Genomic DNA, 17,838 nt, shown 5'->3' with positions numbered 1-17,838 from the left:
GCCCTTCCCAGGACCCCTGTGCGTCCAGAGTGTCCCCTCCCCACACACTCAGCTCTTTGCCAAGAGTGGCCGCTTCCCAGGGGAACACCCTGTTTGCTTTTGGCTGGGGCAGCCTTACCCCTTTCCCTCGGAACCGTTGAACAAGCCCCCCTGTCACAAACCCAACAGCCCCTGTCCACGTGGGGGGCAGTTTGTCATGGGGGGTGTATGGGTTCAAGTGATTCAGCACTGGGGGGTCTGAGCCCCGCAATGGGTCTGATGCACAGGGTGCATATGTGGGAGAGACAGCCCAAGGGAAGGTCACCTCAGGGGAGCCTCTAGCTAACAGGTGTTGGGCCAGAGGATTCGGACCTTTTGACTATATTAGGAACGGAAGCCGGCAGCTGCCACAAAACCCACACTTGCTCTGGCAGCAAAAGCCATCGCACACAAAGCTCCTTTCTCCTCATCCCACTGCAGGGCTCCCCCTCTCCAGCCCCCCACCTTCCTCTCCCCTGCCCTCCCCCCCGACACACGGGCACATACATCTACTGCCCCTCACCTCTCCTTCCCCGGAGTCTGGGGATCCGCACACCCATCCCTCTCCACCAGTTACACTGCACTCACGCTAACAAGAAGGCCTGAGGCCGGACACAGAAAGAGGCCACCCTCCCAGGCGGACCCCTCTGCACTAACAAGGGGGAAACGCAGCTCCTAGTTCCTCGTGGGACATGCAAGCCTGCTCTCGGCATCATCTGCCCACTGTCCATGGCCCACCAGAAGAACACACCTGCTGCAGCTCCCATCTACCACCTGACTAGTTTCTGCTGCCTTTTGGAATCTTCCCTCTTTCTCACCATGGATTCATCATCAGAGGCTCGCCAGGGGGCCCCCTGCCCTGCAGGCCCCTGACACGCGAGGCTCTGAAAGGCACCTGGCCCTACCGCCTGGCCGGGCCTTGCATCTCTGCCTGGTTCTGTTCACACACCCTCCGGTTCTCAGCCTGGCTGGAAACTGCCTCAAACCCTTCCTCTCTTTCTTTTTTGTTTGTTTGTTTGTTGTTTTGGCCACGCTGCCACGTGGGATCTTAGTTCCCTGACCAGGGATTGGACCCGCACCCCCTGCATTGGAAGCTCAGAGTCTTAACCACCGGACCACCAGGGAAGTCCCTCAAAGCCCTTTCTGACTCCACGCTGGGTCAGGTGCTCTCCCCTCTCACACTGAAGGAAAGTCCCCTTTCTCGACCGGGCTGTGAGTGTGGGGACGTGTCACGTTTACCTTCAAATCCCAGCACCCAGTAGGGCCCTGGCACGTGACAGCTGGCAATAAACGCACGATAAATAACGTTAACAATGATGCACTGTCTCTTCCTCATCTTCCCTTCCAAACTCCCTCTTCTCCTTCACCACCTCATTCGAAAAGACTCTTTCTGAAGTCCCAAACAGGTTTCTTCTAGAAACCTCACCAATGAAGAAATGAGTGTCCTGGGAGCCAAGGACTAACAGTAGTTTTGCTCAGAGGGGCCTCGGATAAGGCTCAGAGGCCAAGGCTGCAGGCCCCGGCACCCTTCGACCCAAGGGCTCTGTCTTAAATTTGGGGTAAATATGGAGTCATCAGAAAGGGAGGGCTGCTCTTTAAAAGGGTTTGAAAGCCACTAGGCCCACACTCGTTTATTTCTGTGAGTCAGGTCAAGAGGAACACCACAAAGGTGAGCAGACCACACAACTCATTAAATATAAGCTTTTGTGGGTCTTGAAAAAAAAAGTTATTCTTTCCATTTTTAATGGTTTGTGGTTTTGCCAAAAGAAGGTAGAAGAAAAGCCGTTCAGACTTGACCCTTAAGGAAAACAGAAGACGCTCCTGTGGATCAAATCTTATTTCCCTGCAATGACCTCACTGATTAAATATTTTGCAGCTCGTGATCTGTACCAGCCGTTGGTCAAACAGTAAACTCCGGTAAACTCAAATTCTTAGCCTCTGGCATCACAGCCTATTTTGACAGGTCCCAGAAACAAAAAGGTAGCAAGGAGCACACATGGGCATTTCCCCAGGAGAAAGCAGCAAAGGGAGACTGGTCCTGCTGGGACCAAGCTCTGGCTGATTCTAGCTTGGATCTAAAACTTCCCGCTCATTCCAACCAGGACGTGCGAACAAAACTCTTGTACGTGGTCTATTAAAGCCTCAAGAGCCAGCTTTCTTGTCCCTGCCGCTGGAGGTAAAGCTCCCCCTGATGTTCCAGGCCCTGGTGAGCTAGTCCCATTCATTCTCCTGATCAATATCCTACGCCGTGTAGAGGATGTATTCTAACCCCGTGCTTGGCATTCAACACTCGTCACAGTCTGTTCCCACCTCCACATGCGACCTTCTCGTCCCCACTTTTTGCTCCCAGTCTGAATGTTTCCTGTACGAACTAACTTACTTATGCCCCACAATGAAACTTACTTCTGCTCAAGACTGCCAGGCATCTCTCTAGAGCCCTCCTACCCACCTACTCAAAGTGCACCATCCAAGACACCCAGGAAGCCTTCTGCTGGCACGAGTGTCTCTACCCTCATTTTCTGTACAACCGTAACTGTCTGAACCACAAAGATGCACACTCAATTCCATACCATGCTGCACTGTTGCTTTTTCAAACAACTTTATTGAGATAATAATTCACATACCATAAATTATTATTTATTCACATAAATACACCCATTTAGAGTGTATCATTCAATGCTTTTTAGTATATTCACCGAATTATGCAGCAATCACCACCATCTGACTTTAGGACATTTGCATCACCCCCAAAAGAAACCCTGTACCCATGAGAAGTCACTCACTGTCCTCTCCCCCTCCCCCAGTCTAGGCAACCACTGATCTGCTTTGTCTGTATAGATTTGCCTACACTGGATAGTTCATATCAATGGATTTGTACAATATACAGTCTTGTGTGTCCTCCTTTCTTTTAGCACGTTTTCATGGTTCTTCCATGTTGTATCACGTCTCAGTACTTCATTCCTTTTAATGGCCAAATAATATTCCATTGAGTGGATATACCACATTTTATTAATCCATTCATTGGTTGATGGAAACCTGGGTGCACTGTTTCCTAACTGTCAACAGTGTCCATGTCTCGCCTAAGAAATAGCCAGCAACTCAGAGCAGAATTGCCTATCATAGTTTTTTCCACAGTGCCTAACCATGTCAGAAACTCAGAAAATACTCAGTAGGCCTTCAGCTGAAGTTCGCATCTGGCACAGACTAATTTTTGGAAGAACCAAAAACCAGCTGACGGCTCTTGGGTGATTTTTTTCATGGCTAATGGTGCTCTCGGATGTGTGTCAAAGTCTCAATTTACAAAGCAGGTAAACGCCGCTTTCTTTTAGGAGGTGATGGAATGGTAATGGACTGCTTGCTGGTTTACCGGGCCCTGCCCCTCTACGTCACCACCTGGAGTAGCAGCCCCGACCTTGGAGACACCTCTGTAAGGCGGCTGATGCAGGACATCACTGCTCACCGGCCGCCTGTGACAATCACGTCACTACTCTCCATTCTCTTTTGGTCTTTCCAGGGTCCCCCATTTATGCCCTCATTGGAAAGGCCCTTGTATCTGTGGCTCCACCTCTACCGAGCTGGCCTTTCTCTGGCCGAGACCCATGGACCAGGGCTCTACGTGTTGTTAGCAGTCAAGAAAGGAGCCAACTGACAGCTTTACTGGGCTGGCCATGAACGATGAAGGAGAGAAAGCAGTTTATTGCTCAGCAACTTGGAAAGACATTCCAACTCTTGGAGCACGTGATGAATTGGAATGGGGATGCTGAGGGAGACGGCAAACCCACACACGTGCTTTATGTGTCCCACGCTTCCTGAGAGATGGGGAACAGAGGCTGGAGGACATTTGGTATCTGGATTCCGTGGTGACCAGGCTCTGGGTGCAGTGCGCTTGGAGTGCACTGTGGGAAAACAGTGCATCATGCTTCCACACCCACATCAAAGTCACTACCATCACCACCGGCAGCTAGATGGTTAAGCTTAGGGTTAGGGCTGGACTTGACTTGCACACCCTTAGAGGATTAAGGCCGTCAACAACTTGGCTATCTCTCCAGAAGACAAGGAGAGGACAAAGGCTCCTGCATAGCTGCCTGAATCTGGGGCTCAGGAGCACTGTGGTCCTGGGCAGCTCCTGGGACGGTACAGCTGGCAGGTGGACTGTGGAAGGCTGTGCAGGCTGGACCTGGTACCTCCTTTAGTGGGAGAGAAAGGGATTCAACCCCATCCTGCTTCTCTCATGGAGCCCCTCCATCCCCCAGGGGGAATTAGGAGCAGACAGGAGACCCAGACTTTTTAGTAATCCTCAAGGAAGCAGCCAGAGGTGAGGGGCAGTGCCCTCAAGTCTAGGAACATGATTAACGTTAACGGGGCCCTACTGTGTCCCTCTCCCTTCCTACTTTCCTCCAAAATACCAGGGTTTTGTAATTCCCAACAAGCAAACAGGATGTAGCATTTGGCTTATGGCAGGACTGGCAGAAATCTGCCACTGTCATCTAGCAGGCAGTTCTGCCCTGGGTTCATCAGATCAGATCCAAGTTCTTGATTCTAGACTCTGAGTCTTCTGCCAGCCATGGGCACCGTGTAGGGTAGGGAATGGCCTTGAGGAGGCTCAAATCCATACAAACGCTGTCATTAGAAGATGAAACCCCAGTTTCCAAAAATCCAAGAAGACAGAGGCTTTCTCCAGAATGGCTGTCATTAGGTGTCTCTGTGAGCCCCTGTTACTGTGCAAAGAGATGTAAAGGATTAAACTAAGCAGCAGAAGGGCTGGTTAGCCTTGTGCTAACCAGGGTGATAAGATTTATGCGATACTTGATCATACAACACGAGGCAACGGGAGAAGAATCCGAGAGCCCAGGACAGCTGATCCAGCACAGGCTCTGAGGCTTCAGAACTCAAGTATTGGTGGTCAGGGCGGATGGCGATGTTCACAGCACAGGGGAACGTGACGGTAGGGAAAGGGAGTGAAACTCTGGGGAGAGCGGAAAAGGATGAGGTGCTTATGAGCAGTGCTGTGCCTCGGGATGAAGGGGATGGGAGATGAGGAAGGGGATGGGAGATGAGGAAGGGGATGGGAGATGAGGAGGGGGATGGGAGATGAGGAGGGGGATGGGAGATGAGGAGGGAGATGGGAGATGAGGAGGGGGATGGGAGATGAGGAGGGGGATGGGAGATGAGGAGGGGGATGGGAGATGAGGAGGGGGATGGGAGATGAGGAGGGAGATGGGAGATGAGGAGGGGGATGGGAGATGAGGAAGGGGATGGGAGATGAGGAGGGGGATGGGAGATGAGGAGGGAGATGGGAGATGAGGAGGGGGATGGGAGATGCGGAGGGGGATGGGAGATGCGGAGGGGGATGGGAGATGCGGAGGGAGATGGGAGATGAGGAGGGGGATGGGAGATGAGGAGGGGGATGGGAGATGAGGAGGGGGATGGGAGATGCGGAGGTAGATGGGAGATGAGGAGGGGGATGGGAGATGAGGAGAGGGATGGGAGATGAGGAGGGGGATGGGAGATGAGGAAGGGGATGGGAGATGAGGAGGGGGATGGGAGATGAGGAGGGAGATGGGAGATGAGGAGGGAGATGGGAGATGAGGAAGGGGATTGGAGATGAGAAGGGAGATGGGAGATGAGGAGGGAGATGGGAGATGAGGCCAGAATGCATGGCCTCCTTGGAACAAAAGAAAACATAGTAGAAAACAGCCCCCCAAATGATTTCAACTTATAAGGTGGGGGATAGAACAGAACCCCTCAAGAAGTCCCAGGGAACACATTTCTCTGCAGAGACTGTGAATGCAGGCCTTTCATGCCACAAGGACGAATATACCTGAACATGTATTACTGAAATACCATTTCACCAGCCCTGGTCCCATAAGAACCAGTTCGGTCTGGAAGTCATCCATCCCCGAGCCTCACAACTTTGCACGAACCCAGGAAGGAATAACAACATACTTGCATAGCGCTTTGCAACAGACCACGCGCCTCCCCATATATTATCTTGGGATCCTTGAACAACTCTGAAAACAGTAACACCAATACGAGCAGTATGCTTACTATATACATCCCACATCCCGTGAACACTTTTAACACACACTATCACTGAATCCTCACAGCAACCCTATGAGGTTGATAACCACTCTTTTTTTTTTTGCGGTACGCGGGCCTCTCACTGCTGTGGCCTCTCCCGTTGCGGAGCACAGGCTCCGGACGCGCAGCCTCAGCGGCCATGGCTCACGGGCCCAGCCGCTCCGCGGCATGTGGGATCTTCCCAGACCGGGGCACAAACCCGCATCCCGTGAATCGGCAGGCGGACTCTCAACCACTGCGCCACCAGGGAAGCCCGATAACCACTCTGATCTCTACCCTGTGGGTGCAGAACTGACAACTGCTCCACAACCCTGTGGAGTGGGTACTATCACCCTCATTTTACAGAGGGGACCCTGAGGCACCTGGAGGCTCAGGATGTGTCCAAGATGGCCCACCTAGTCAGTTAAGTGGCTGAGCAGGAATTTGCACCCAGGTGGCCTGGCTCTCTGCAATCCCCACACATCTGGAGCCCAGGTCTACCGCTCTGAAAGGCAGCCCTTATTTTCATTGTCTTTGCAATCCTTGACTTCCAGAAGACAATGGAAACGCTTTCTGGTCGGCCCCAGGGTCCTGTCTGATGGCGCCCATGTCTCCTACCTTCTCACAGGGAATTCTGCAGTTGGGTGCTTTGGCCTCATCCTTCCCTTTGCATCCGCCCCACAACTACTGCTTTATAACTCTGTTTTCTTACTTACAAATGTACTTTCCCAGCCATGCTGAGCTACTCAGAGTTGAGGAGGTGCGACTGTGCACACGTGGCGGATGAGGAAACTGTGGAGTGGGTGCGGTGGCACCGGGACAGTGGCAGACCAGGACCGACAGTCATGCCCTATTTCGGTATGGCACCTGATACTTTACAAGGCGCGTTTATCCACATTCATGTTCATTTGCATTTATTCCATTTAGACACAAGACAATGGAGGCAGAGAGACTTCTCCCAAAGTCACAAAACAGGGCTCAGCACTGGCTCTAGGTGCTGGGTCTGCTGGGTCCTGGGCCCTTCACCCAGCACACATGGCATCGGGAGGTACCTACAGCTCTGCCTTGGCCACAGGTACGTGGCACGACCCCTCCCTCCTGCCTGGGTCCCTGGCTCAATCCCTGACACCTTCTCTGGTCCCAACCCCTCCCTCTCGAGTGCAGCTTACAGCTGAACTGATGCCCTCCGATGACCCCTGCCTGATCCACTGAGATGATCCAGAACGTGAGGCAGAGGCTGGCCACCCCTTCCCTTGGGCCAGCTCTCCTGACTACATGTCCTGAGTGTCGCACTCCTGGACCTCTGCATCCCATCCCCTCAGGCCCCCCGAGAGCGCAGTTTGCGCCCCCCTCCTCCAGGACCTGGGGGTCTCTCAGCTACCTCCTCCCACCCAGCTCTCCTGGTTCCACCTCTGCAGCCAATACCCTCACTGCCCTTTATTTTGCTTTCTCCTAAAACACCTTGTTTTCCTATCTCTCCACCACTTCCCCAGACGTGAAAACTCATTCTCCGGAGACTTCTGGGGCTCTGTTCCTCCTCTCATTTGTAATGTGACATAGAAAATAAGCTTGTGGTTACCACGGGGTGAGGGATAAATTGGGAGATTGGGATTGACATATACACATTTCTATAATAAAACAGATAATTAATAAGGACCTACGTTATAGCACAGGGAACTCTACAGAATACTCTGTAATGGCCTATATGGGGAAAAGAATCTAAAGAAGAATGGATATATGTATAACTGATTCACTTTGCTGTATACTTGAAACTAACACAACATTGTACATCAACTGTACTTCAATAAAAATTTAAAAAAAAATTCATGGCTTTATCATGCACTCATTCAAGCTGCTCGGCCGAGAGCTGGTCCGTAAGTATATGTCTTATCTACCCTCTGAGATCAGGTGTGGTGCCATGCCTATGCCGCACTCCGAAGGGGAAGGGTGTAGGGCTTGAATAACCAGCCCTCCACAAATCCAGGCGCGTTGTCTCGGGCAGGGGTTCTCCATTGCTGTCATCCCTATGAAATCCTTTTTGCTTTTGCGTCTCTGGGTTGAGAAAGTGAGGAGAGAAGGGCCATCCTCTTCGGTAACGTGGGGAACTGGTGGTCCAGGAATGTTTACAGTCTTGGCACAAACGCCCCAGAGATAAATGAGGGGGCAATTGTGGGTGGGGGAGGAACTCGGGGTGGCTTTGAAAGCGACTTAAAAGAAACACAGAACAGCCCAGTGGGGCTCCGGGAGCCCTCGGCCGAGGTTTTTATTACGTTACTTTGGCTTTGAAATGGAACTGAAAACTTACTTTAGTCTGGCAAGGCCAGGTCAGAGGGGGTTCTCACCGAAATCCCAGGGAGCCACGGTGGGAGGGTCCATGGAGGAAGCCCTCCAGATGTGAGATTCCCTGGACGCGAGGCATCCCCGACGTGCAGGGAGAGCTGCAGAAATGGGGCGCACGGGCATGGGTGGGAGGGGAGCCGGGGACACCAAATCAATTAGCAGGGCCTGACACCCAGATCCAGCCGTGTTCCCCGGGACCCTGACCCAGGGAGATTTGGAGTGTAGGGTTTGTTTTTTGTTTTTTGTTTTTTGTTTTTAATAAGAAAAGGGACAGAAATAAGAAGAAGCATTTTGCATGCAAATGGGCCACTGCCAGAAGAGCCCATTAAAATGTAAAGACTCCACGTTCAGCCTGACAAAACGGTGCAAACTGCTGTGTTTGCCAGAGAGGCTGCAATACAGCTCCCACAAAGGGGCCCGGCAACAATGGGAGCTGAATGGCCTCAGTCAGCAGGTCCCCTCTCGCGTTGCCATGGGGACCCCACCAGGGCTTACTAAAGGTATTTCCTGAGGAGAAAGGCAGTGCACACATGCCCAGGCAGCCCAGCTAATCCTGACAGGAAGCCATCGCCATTCAGCAGCCCAGGGGCTTGGGGCTGGGAGGTGTGTTTTGTTTTTATTAAAAAAAGATTTGGGGGCTTTTGTGTTGTCCCATCTCGTCACTGTAATTTAGCGCAGAGCCGCCTGTGCTGGCCAAAGCCACGGCCAGGGCCCTGCACCCACCCCAAGACCCCCCAAAACCAGCTCCGCAGGAAGTGGTTGGGCAGGGGAGGCCCAGCATTCTGTGCAAACTTTCCCAAAGATGTGTCGACGGGTAACCCAGCATCAAAGTGGAGTCTGGGGTTCAAGCCCCAGTGCTGGGCTCCAGCTGATGCCTCCTTGGTACCTGTACTTTCTTCCCTCCTAGGGATTGGGTAACACCCACCCCTTCCCAATACCTCCCACCACGAGGAGAACACTTTCAGGCTGGGGAGAGGGCTGTAATTACGTGATTAACAAAGGAATGCGCCCAGGAGTTGTTTTTAAAAGAAATCTCCCCTCTTCCTCTCTCCCCAATGTTTACAGACGCACTCTGGGCAGAGCCCAAAAGAAAAATGCGTCCTCCACCCATTTCCCAAAAGGATTCCCGGTACCCTTGGCTGCTCTACCTTACCTGGAAGAGAGCGCTGCTCGGGGAAGGGGCAAGTTCACCTAAGACGTGCAGGAAGAAGCGTAAAGAGCAAAGGTAGGTGCCTTGCAGCTACCGGGAAGGGAGGTCCTCAGCTCCCGGTTCCTAGAAGTTTGTGTCACCGGCTCACATTTGGCACCAGAGGAATCAGCCTTGGCAGATTCAGGGAAGAAAGCCAACAACACAGCTGGCGGTGGAGACAGAAATTCCTGTGTGACAACTGCCCCCCTCGGACACAGTTTAGGGTAAATTAACATTTCCTGAGCAAACTTGTATGTGGAAGGAGCTGGCCTCGGTGAAGAGGATAAACTGAAGGGGGCTCCACCCACCCAGGCCTGTGTGTTGGCAGAACCCATGCTCCTGCCTCGAGACCTTCCCCGCAAAATGTTTTGAACCGGGTATTTTGATAGAATCAGAGTGATCGTTTGGGCAGCATTAAGACTGTGCCTTACCACTGCCCTGGGCGCCCGGGAAGCTTCTAGAGCCATGTTCGGGGGGGGGGGTCCTATTTTGGGAAAAGAAGCTGGAGAGCCTTGTTCATTGATGGAAAACTTCCCCCAAAGACCTGCAAGCCCAGTAAGGACACTTGTATGGGCTGTAAGCACAGGGGGTCTGGACCCTCGGCTGGGGGACTTCTCCTGCCTTTATTACAATCACGTCCTAAGCTCAAAGCAAAAGTACCACCGGCCACCAACTGTGACAACACAGAAGTAAGAACACCTTCCCCTGAGCCGTCAGGGAAAAAAGCTGGACAACTAGCTGAAGTGGGGTGTGCGTGCGTGCGTGTGTGCGTGTGTGCGTGTGTGTGTGTGTGTAGGGGTCCCGCTGCTCGAAGGGGAACTCAGACCCTCCCACCACTGGCCCAGAGCCCAGGCCTCCCAGCCATGTGTCTGCAGCTGTGACCTGTCAGGCACTTCCTGGTCTGGGTTCTGTAATGGAAAGCTCATTAAGAGTGGGGGAAGGAGGACAGCCAAGAGGTAGCCCTGCAGCTCCCAATCCGCCGGGCGCTGACCTTAGAGTCCGGTCAGGTTCCTGGAAGAAAAGAATGTATGGCTCTCCCCCCACCCCTCCCCCTCCCAGGGCCTCGGCCTCCCCTCCCCCATGCTCCTCGAGCTGGTTTGGGGAAGGAAGCACCAGTAGCTGCGTAGGAAAACGCTGCCGCTCCCTAAACTTGCTGATGAATTAGTCGAGGCCACAGCTGTTTCAGAATTTGCCTTTTGCCCCCCTCCCCAAACCTCAGTGGGTGCTTGAGAGCACACGCACCAGGGCTATCAGCACCCCTCCGGCTCTGTGCCACCTTCCCTCCCTGGCTGGTCCCGTGGCTGCAATGGTGGGTCTGGGTCACCGGGCCCAGTGCAAGGACGATCACCACCCACTGCAATGGAGAAAGGAAGGGACTCTTCATAAAGTGACCTATTTTTTTCAATGTTAAAGAAACATCCCTTATTTTTACATTAGGAGAATAAAGGTGATAGACATCCTTTTATTTATTTTTTTGGCCACGCCATGCAGCTGGCGGGACCTCAGTTCCCCGACCAGGGATCGAACCCGGGCTCTCGGCGGGGAAAGCGCAGAGTCCTAACCACTGGACCGCCAGGGAAGTCCCAATAGACATCCTTTTAAAAGGAAATGGTGTAAAAGGTGGTTGCCAGGGGCTGGAGGAGAGAAGACTGGGGAGTTACATGTTTAACAGGTAGAGTTTCAGTCAGGAAGGTGACAAGTTCTGGAGATGGACAGTGGTGATGGTTGCACAGCAACATGAATGTACTTAATGCCAAGGACCTGTACGCTTAAAAATGGTTGAGTTTTATAATATATATATTTATCACAATAAAAAAAAGTACCGGTAGTGGACAGTGTTGGTTTTTTAAAGATGTTCTTACGTGGCAAAATAAATTGTCAACCCAAAATATCGGGGAGGAAATTTGACCCATGAAACCTAAAAATCTGGGGCCAATGGTCTGTTCCACAGACTGGCAGGAAAGTGATGGCCCAGAGGACCCACTGACTTACCACGTATTCATTCTTCTCTCTCTCCTCCTTCACACATACCGTGAAAGTAGAGCATTTAGTACTGTTTTCAGAAACTAAAAGAGCGTGGTTTGGGGATATTTCTCCCTGAGATGGAATGGCACTCAGGCAGAGAGCAGGTAGGAGAACCAGGACCAAAGGCTGCTTGGAGGGCCAAGGTCTACACTGGGGAGTCCTGTGCTCGGACAAGCTGGGTGATCTTGAACAATGAGCCTCCTGCGGGAGATCCCTACCCTGGGCAATGTCCACATTCCGGGTGTCCTAAGGGATGAGAGCCTCGTTTGAAATCCTTGTGAAAACCACACAGTACCAAACTCTGCTTGAGCCCCAGGTGGCTGTAACTGGCTGGGAGCAGCAGAAGGAGTATCTGAGTGGAAGTCACTGGGATGACTGGCCCTGCCACTCCTGTGTGACCCGGCCACATCATCTCCCCTCTCGGCCTCCGTGTCCTCAACTGTGAGATGCGAAGGCTGACTGGACAAGCTCTAGGCAACTCCAACAGCTCTAACCAACATTCTATGTTTCAGCTGGGCCTTGGGAGTTGAGTACCACTCACTACATCCCCTCTGGCCCCCACCAGCACAGGCGGCCCTCCGCCATGAGGGAGGGCAGGAGACTGCAAGTTAATTTTCCTTAAGAAGAGGGGAGGGGACTCCCCTGGCGGTCCAGTGGTTAAGACGAGTGGTCCCACTGCAGGGGGTGCGGGATCGATCCCTGGTCAGGGAACTAAGATCCCACATACTATGTGGTAAGGCCGAAAAAAAAAAAAAAAGACACATGGGACTTCCCTGGTGGCGCAGTGGTTGGGAGTCCACCTGCCAGTGCAGGGGACACGGGTTCGGGCCCTGGTCCAGGAGGATGCCATGTGCCGCGGAGCAACTAAGCCCATGCACCACAACTACTGAGCCTGTGCTCTAGAGCCTGTGAGCCACAGCTGCTGAGCCCGTGTGCCACAACTACTGAAGCCCGCGCGCCTAGAGCCCGTGCTCCCCAACAAAGAGAGGCCACTGCAATGAGAGGCCCGTGCACCGCAACGAAGAGCGGGCCCTGCTTGCTGCAACTGGAGAAAAGCCCACGTGCAGCAACAAAGACCCAACACAGCCAAAAATAAATAAATAAATATACAAAAATAAACAAACAAATAAATAAGACACAAGGATGTAATGTACAGCAAGGAGAATATAGTCAATATTAAAAAAAAAAAGAAGAAGAAGAGGGGATTCTGTTTTGGCCACAGAGCTACGGCCACCAGCACCTTCAACACGTCTCCCTTCATCTTTTCCCTCTGGCCCGAGATGTTCCAGAAGAATCCTCAGAGCCGAGGGTATGGAGTAGCTCAGAGGCTGTGACTGGCAGAAAGCTGGGAGCCCAGGTATTCTAGAAGGATTTATTTCACTGTCTTTTTTTGCGGTACGCGGGCCTCTCACTGCTGTGGCCTCTCCCGCTGCAGAGCACAGGCTCCGGACGCGCAGGCTCAGCGGCCATGGCTCACGGGCCCAGCCGCTCTGCAGCATGTGGGATCTTCCCAGCCCGGGGCACGAACCCGTCTCCCCTGCATCGGCAGGCGGACTCTCAACCACTGGGCCACCAGGGAAGCCCCACTGTCCTTTTTTGATGCTCATGAGAGATTCCATGAGAACTCACTAGCTAAATAAATTTTTTAAATGGACTGTGAGTCTGAGGGTAGTGGGGAAAGGACATATGTTATGGAATAAATGCCTCTTCCAAGCGTACCCTTCAGGTATTACGCCTCAGGTAATATAGCCTTTAGAGTGCAAATAACATGGACGAAAGTTTTAGATGCCGAAGGGAGGACTTCATTCAGTACGTTAGTCAAAGAACCTGACTCTTCTAAGGTTTAAAAACTAATTCCTAAAACCGAAGGAAAATAAACCTTAATTCCCAAAGTCAACCCTGAAGTTGGATAATCAAGGGGCAGAGATTTCCGAATGCAAAAGGACCCTTCCAATGATGGGAGAGCTGATCCACATTCCAAAGGTGGTGATAACTGACTTAAAGCCCCAAGCGACACAGAATAAGGGCGTTCCAGGAAGAGGGTCTCCTTCCTTCCAGACAAGCTTTTAGACAACTTTCTACTCCTGGTCCATCCTTCCTTCAATAAGCCCCGGCCATCGGACTCAGCCCTCTTCTACTTCCTCCCCTCCCTCCCCTCCCAGTACAGGGGTTAGAGCCGTAGGCACTGATATTAAATAGACCTGAGTCGAACTCTAGCTACACCATTTATTTTAGCTGTTTAACCTGGCAAGTGTTCGTCTGACCTCTCTGTGTCAGTTTCCTAAACCGTGAAATGGACACACAGCACCTACCTTATAGACAATTAATTCTCAAAGTGTGGTCCCCGGATGGCAGTATCAGCATCCTCTGGGAACTTGTTAGACCCACCCAGCTCGGGCCCCGCTGCAGAATCCAGAGCCCTGGGGGTGGACTGTGGCAAAGGTTTTTTGTTTTTTTGTTGTTTTTTTTAAACTAATTTATTTATTTATTTTTGGCTGCGTTGGGTCTTTGTTGCTGTGTGTGGGATTTCTTTAGTTGCAGTGAGTGGGGCCTATTCTTCATTGGGGTTTGAGGACTTCTCACTGCTGTGGCTTTTCTTGTTGCTGGGCACTTGCTCTAGGCACGCAGGCTCAGCAGTTGTGGTGTGTGGGCTCAGTAGTTGTGGCTCGCAGGCTCTAGAGCACAGGCTCAGTAGTTGTGGCTCACAGGCTCTAGAGTGCAGGTTCAGTAGTTGTGGTGCATGGGCTTAGCTGCTCTGCGGCATGTGGGATCTTCCCGGACCGGGGCTTGAACCTGTGTCCCCTGCACTGGCAGGCAGATTCTTAACCACTGCGCCACCAGGGAAGTCCCCGCAAGGGGTTTTAACAAGCCCACTGGGTGATGTGCCTGCCGGGAAAACCTGAGGACCACTGCACTAAGTGATATAAAGGGCTCACTGTGGGGTAGCAATAATTATTTCTCACCTATTTTCCTTACCTTCCTATTGAAAAGGATTTCATTCCTATCTTCCCCTTTTTTAAAGCTAGAAATTGTAGGTATCTTTTTTTCCCTAGTTCCTTTATTATTTCAAAAAATTGGGGGGGGAGTATAGTTGCTTGACAATGCTGTGTTAGTTTCTGCTGTACAGAGATGTGAATCTGTTAAACATATACATATAGCCACTCTTTTTAACATTCTTTTCCCAGATAGGCCATTACAGAGTACTGAGTAGAGTCCCCTGTGCTATACAGTAGGTCCTTACTAGTTGTAGGTATCTTTTTCAAAAAAGAAAATGGACGGTTACCTCGCTGTGCGTTCATGCATGCATTCATTTCTTCAAAAAGTATTCATGGAGTGCCTGACGCGTATCAGACACTATTCGAAGGTGCCGGGGTAAACAAAGGACCGAACGACACCTCTGCCTTCATGATATACGTGTGCACACACGTCACAGCCCACAGACGACAGTCAACCTGCCTCTTCACTTTGGGGAAGAGGCCCTCGCCTGTGGCTTCAGATGTCCTCATAACCTGACTTGTATGTCCTTATTTGAGATTGTCACTGGATGACGTTTTTTATTTTTATTTTTTATTTTTTTTTTGCGGTATTCGGGCCTCTCACTGTTGTGGCCTCTCCCGTTGCGGAGCACAGGCTCCAGACACGCAGGCTCAGCGGCCATGGCTCACGGGCCCAGCCACTCCGCGGCATGTGGGATCTTCCCGGACCGGGGCACGAACCTGTGTCCCCTGCATCGGCAGGCGGACTCTCAACCACTGCGCCACCAGGGAAGCCCCGGATGACGTTTTTTAGATGAGTCACTTATTGTATTTGCCTATGTGTAGTAAGAGCGACACTGGCCAGGGCTGGGCCTGACCCATGGCGAGGCTGGGGTAGGGCTGCCATATGTCCTGGGCCTCCCAGTCAAGAGGGGCCTCCGAGAATTTTTGTGTTTTCCCCAAAAGGGCACACAGATAGTTACTGACAGAACTGGAAGAAAATATTTACCAAGAAACTTGCAATAAATCTGTGTTCTATTCCTGGGGCACACCTCAGACAGTATACCACAAATTAATTAATTTTGAAAATCCTGTAATTATTTTGTGACTAGCCCAACTACATTGTATTATATATATTTTTGTTTAAAACATTAATTTGTTTGATGTAAACACTAAGAAAAACAAAATTTCAGGACCCTTGTGGGTTTTTTTTTTGCTTTTCTTCACGCTTTAAATATATATTTACTGGTAGCCTCAAAACAATGCTAATGCTTCAGGCTTGCTGAACCTTCTAACATGTTTATTTCTATCCATGAGACATTGTTGGATCATTTTAGAAACATTCCAGGTGGTTTATTGTGTCCGGGCAATACCACTATATTCTAGAATAAGTGTGACCTACAAGGAAAACTCAGGTGTGGCCTCTGAGGCTTTAGAGACCTCTGATCCCAGACCTTCTCCAAGTAGGAGGTCTCAGCTACCATGTAAAAGGCAGCCTCAATGGGGTTTTCGTTCCATTGATTATTCTAAGCTAGGGAACCACTTCCATTAGGGCAGCTCATAGACCTATGACCGATGCATAACCTCGCAGCCAAGAGCAGAAGAATGTCACACAAGAAATGCACAAGCAAGTGTCTCCAGCTGCCTTTACCCCAATCACACACATGCACATACCACCCCAGAAGGGGAGGTGAAGCCTAATTCCTGTGAGATAAAAGGGACTGACCCAGCAGTGTTTAAATTCAAATGTTGGTCTGCCTGTATTTTGGGAAGAAACCCAGTTTGATAGAGGGACATAGTATAATACACTGGACAAAAAAATACTGGAGTCAGACCTACCTGAACCGGAATCCCACTTTCACTGCCTATCAACTAGACGACCTTAGACAAATTACTTAACTCCCTGAACCTCAGTTCCCTCATCTGATTTTGGAAATAAAACCTATGGCCAGGGCTTCCCTGGTTGCGCAGTGGTTGAGAGTCCACCTGCCGATGCAGGGGACACAGGCTCGTGCCCCGGTCCGGGAGGATCCCACATGCCGTGGAGCGGCTGAGCCCGCGAGCCATGGCCGCTGAGCCTGCGCGTCCAGAGCCTGTGCTCCGCAACGGGAGAGGCCACAACAGTGAGAGGCCCACGTACCGCAAAAAAACAAACAAACAAACAAAAAACCTATGGCCATGGGATCAATGTAGAGGTAAAAATATGTAAAGGATGTGGAATGTGAAAATGTAATAAATAGTGTTTATTAATTATTAGTTTTAAAGACCTTTACTGGTATTACCTTTCTGGGGCTATTTGGTACTAGGTAATCACAGCTTTTAGAATGTAAGTATCCTTGGATACATGGGCAAATTTTATTTGTAAAAGTATGTTCACTTAAATGTAAACTATTGAAAATAACTTAAGTGTCCAACAGGAAAGGACTGGGTAAATAAATAAATTTGGCACACCCATGCTACTACATAGTTACTTAAGCATGATGGAAACGTCTCTGCATGGCAAGACGTACCTGCTTACATTACAAACCAGTATATAACATATAAATTCCACTTTGAAAAGTTATGTTTGTATACATGCAGGAAAAAAAATCTATATAAATAGATTCACCAATAACAGTGATTATTTTTGGATGATGGGCATATAAGAGATTTTCTTTTTCTCTTTACAAGTCTATAACTTCTAAATATTCCACAATGAACCCAGATTACATATCAAAATATCCATGTTTTAAAAGAGCAATAAAAACATGCTTTCTGGCTGCATACAACTTTGCTCTAGTGGAGGAAACAGCCATATGTTAAAAAATCCATAATGTGGGCTTCCCTGGTGGTGCAGTGGTTGAGAGTCCGCCTGCTGATGCAGGGGACACGGGTCTGTGCCCCGGTCCAGGAAGATCCCACATGTCACGGAGCGGCTGGGCCCGTGAGCCATGGCCGCTGAGCCTGTGCGTCCGGAGCCTGTGCTCCGCAACGGGAGAGGCCACAACAGCGAGAGGCCCGCCTACCGCAAAAAAACCCCAACAACTCCATAATGTAAGGCAGAGGAAAGTAAGTGCCAGATTGAAAGTTACACAGAAAGGTGGTGGGGGGGAAGGAGTGATTAATTTGGAGACAGAGGAGGGCTTCAAGAGGGAGGTGGCCCTTAAGCTACTCCTTAAGCTAAGAGTAGAAATTACAAACAGTGAAAGCAGGAAAGGATAGGGATGGACACTTCCAGCTAAGGGACCAGGA

The 17,838-nt window shown here is 50.8% G+C and overlaps 1 protein-coding gene across 9 annotated transcripts in view; it reads right to left on the bottom strand.

Annotated features, from left to right (window-relative positions):
• Positions 1–17,838, bottom strand: part of FGFR1 (fibroblast growth factor receptor 1) — a 48,948-nt gene that overhangs the window by 15,194 nt on the left and 15,916 nt on the right. The window lies entirely within an intron of this gene.

This window comes from Mesoplodon bidens (assembly GCF_964165515.1).
Source record: "Mesoplodon bidens genome assembly, chromosome: 20".
NCBI classification, from domain to species: Eukaryota; Metazoa; Chordata; class Mammalia; order Artiodactyla; family Ziphiidae; genus Mesoplodon; species Mesoplodon bidens.
This window is presented reverse-complemented; position numbering and strand designations above follow the sequence as displayed.